This window comes from Micropterus dolomieu, linkage group LG01, assembly GCF_021292245.1.
Source record: "Micropterus dolomieu isolate WLL.071019.BEF.003 ecotype Adirondacks linkage group LG01, ASM2129224v1, whole genome shotgun sequence".
NCBI classification, from domain to species: domain Eukaryota; kingdom Metazoa; phylum Chordata; class Actinopteri; order Centrarchiformes; family Centrarchidae; genus Micropterus; species Micropterus dolomieu.
The window spans coordinates 30,590,198-30,593,645 of NC_060150.1; the positions used below are offsets into that span (position 1 = coordinate 30,590,198).

General features: G+C 38.3%; 1 pseudogene; it reads right to left on the reverse strand.

The window, feature by feature from the left end:
* Positions 1–3,448, reverse strand: part of LOC123980339 — a 23,620-nt pseudogene that overhangs the window by 9,134 nt on the left and 11,038 nt on the right.

Sequence of the window (3,448 nt, forward strand, 5' to 3'; positions counted from 1 at the left end):
ATCCTCAATAAACATTTGTACCTATCTTGCTGGTTGTGTTATTGTCTTTGGTTTTCTATTTGTGCCATGCAACGGGACTGTTAACTGTTGATTCAGAATAAGAGCGTTTTGCCTGTGTGATTTTGCTGACATGTTTAGATTTTGTTGAGTTGGTGATTAGCGCTTTCTTTCTGTCCTTCTACTATGATTGATTAGGCTATATAGTTAAATTGTTTCTTTTTTTGTCTGTTTTAACTGTGTTTATTGTTGACATACGATCAGGAGTCTGTACAGGGTATTTTATTAAAAAAATTGACCGGATTCTCGCTGTTTTATGTCTGACTTCCTGTCCGGTTCATCTGCTCAGTGCTGCTTGACGGATGCCGCGCAAAAATGCACTTGTTTCTTCTCTCTGGAGCGGGAGACACTTGTGGGACGCACTGCAGCGCTTCTGGTGTGAGCAGAGACTAGAATGGCTGTTATCCGCTCCGCCAGCCACGAGGGCACCATGATGAAGCTGCGCCCTCGTCTTGAAAACAATGTTCACAACGCTACTTTAATGATTAATCCCAAAAGTCAGTATGAACATGGCAAAGACGATAGGCCCCTACTTGGTTTGGTACCTGTTACATCAACAAATAGGGTTTGTCTCATAGACCAGGGGTTTTCAAAGTGTGAGGCAGGCCCCCCAGTGAGGTTCCAAACTGTTTCAGGCAAGGCTCAGTGAATGGAAATGAAACAATATTACATTACTTAAGCATTAGTTATCCAAAGGAGATCACATAGAATAGCCTACATATGTGAGAGTTCAGAGATACAGTAGTTTTGGGGAACAGTTTCCCCCCATCAGATTCAGAAACTAATAAATAGCTTAGGACAGACCTTTTTTAAAACTACTTGGTGCAGTCAGAAGTTATGTCAAACAGCAATATTAGGCTATTTTGGCTCAAATGTTGAGTGTCTATGTGATAAGATAATATGATCATGATTTCATAGACAGGAATTGAGCGAATCAGTTAATTAAATTATAGATGGGGGGGCATTTCCCTAGCTTTGTATGAAGAGAGGCCTGCAGTCTCAGACTTTGAAAACCCCTGCCATAGACAAAATAGCGGTTTGGTGGTTTGTGTGAACAAGGTGGCCTGGGGTCATAACTCTATATTGATATAGTTTCCAAGAGTTCACTAAACTCACCACATTAGAAACAACAGATTTGATTTTCTTAGTTAAATCAAATGTAGCTAATAAAGATTCTTTAATAATATTGATCAAGTTATTTTTTACAATAAGTCTTCCATTTATATGTGATGAATGTATTCTTACCTTTAAACTGAAGCACCGCTGCAAGAAATAAAGAAATCCATTTGAACTCAACCATCATGATTCTCTGTGTCTCTCTTCTGTCTCTTGTTCTTGTGCTCTGAACGGTCTGAGTTTCGAAAGTAGTACTTTAATAGAAACACTATATCTACGTCCTGTGATTAATATGATCTCATTTCCTCACTTCTCACATCTGCTTTAGATTTCCGTTTTCTTTATTTCCGTCTTGATCATCAATATGAGATGCAGCCATCACTAAAGATGTCAGAGGTTGCAGCAGCCTGAGAAAGATCCTGTGAAACTGGAATGAGACTGTAAAGACTACAATGCCGCTAATTAAAGGCCAAGGAATATGTTTCTGCATTCATTTAGTCAATCTAACACTGTAACAAGCAAACTATATTAAGTCTCATATTGAGTTTCAAGTTCACACTTCGTACAGTCCTACGGTCTATTTGTGACAATGACGTTTTTCACCACCTGCAAAGAAAAAGCTGAAGGTGTGAAGATTGTTTATTCCGATAAATGTTTGTAAAAATGCAACTTGTTTTTTTCAGATAGTGTTTATCAGAAAACAGAAAGGATCCATGGTGATATTTGACAGCACACATAAACAGACAGATGAAGAGTCTCCGCTCCCACCAGAATCTGACTCCTGATGTCCATGGTGCAATATGGCGATACTGCAGCAGCTTGTGAAGAACACAGATAAGATGATATTTTACTGGTCTGAGATCTGCTGGTTCCTCATTGTGGGGGTGTGTTTTGGTGAGAATGTGGTTAACAACAGCAGCAGAGCTCTGGTGGTGTTACTCTCTAATGATGACCAGGAAACCGGAATAGAGGGTATGCGCATGACGTCACAGAACGCAGTTACGCTCACTGGCAGAAGGGTGGCAGAAAGACGAGCAGCAGTGTTTGCTTTAATCAGGTAAAACAGAAACAACACATCTAAAATGGGAAAGAGCTGGACCACTGGTTCTTTGGTAAGCAGTAAGGATCACTGTCGAGTACGACTGCCCTTAACTTGAGCAAATAATCACTTGTTTTACAGTTTGCTAAACGCAGCCATGGTAACAGATGTTTTGCCACTCAGTCAAGTGTGTTCCAGAAAGGGAAGTGACATCAATGTAGACCCTATAGACACTTCACACTTTATTAGGATATAAGACAAAGATACAGAGAATTCAGATGACAACTACTTAAATTATAATAATAATAATAATCTTTATTTGGAGAGCACTTTTCAAAAACAAGTTATAAAGTGCTTTAACAAGTGTAAAGACAATAATATCCAAAAGACAGTAATACAAAAAAAATACATAATAAAAGCAAGAAAACACAAACACAAAGCTAAAATATCCAACGAGGGTTAAAATGAAGGGCAACTGGACTTGGTTGAAGATACTGGAAAGATACTGGAAAGTCCAGTTGCCCTTCATTTTAACCCTCGTTGGATAACTATGACCTGGATGACTGAGAATCTTCATAGACAAAGCTAAAATACATGTTTACGATAAATATAAAATAAGTAAAATAGAATCAAATAAAAGGGATAAAATAAAGTCAAATAAGATTGGGAAAGGCTCTCCTATAAAAGTATGTTTTAAGAAGGGACTTAAAAGAGTTCACTGACTCAGCCGACCTGATTTCCTCAGGCAGGCTGTTCCAGAGCCTCGGGGCCCTGACAGCAAACGCTCTGTTCCCTTTAGTTTTCAGTCGAGACTCTGGAACAGACAACAGACCTCTGCCCGAGGATCTCAAGGTACGTGCTGGTGCGTGTGGGACTAAAATGTCAGAATATAACAAGGCTAGAAGAGCTTTAAAATAAAATTTAATAATCAATAAAATTTTAAACTTAATTCTAAAACATACTGGGAGCCAGTGTAATGATGGTAAAACAGGAGTAATGTGGTCATATTTCTTTGTTCTGGTTAAAAGCCTGGCATGGAAGTGAGACTAGTTGACGAGTATCTTTTTTTTTTTCCTTTTTTTTTTTTTAAACCTGTTCTGCCCAGCAGCATGGTATAGAGTATAATGACCTGGATACCATATTGTGCCAGACAGATTTTACTTTAACAAGAGAGTATTAAAATACTCCTTTGTCTGTTTTATTATTTATTTAATTATGTATTGATTTGTCACCGGG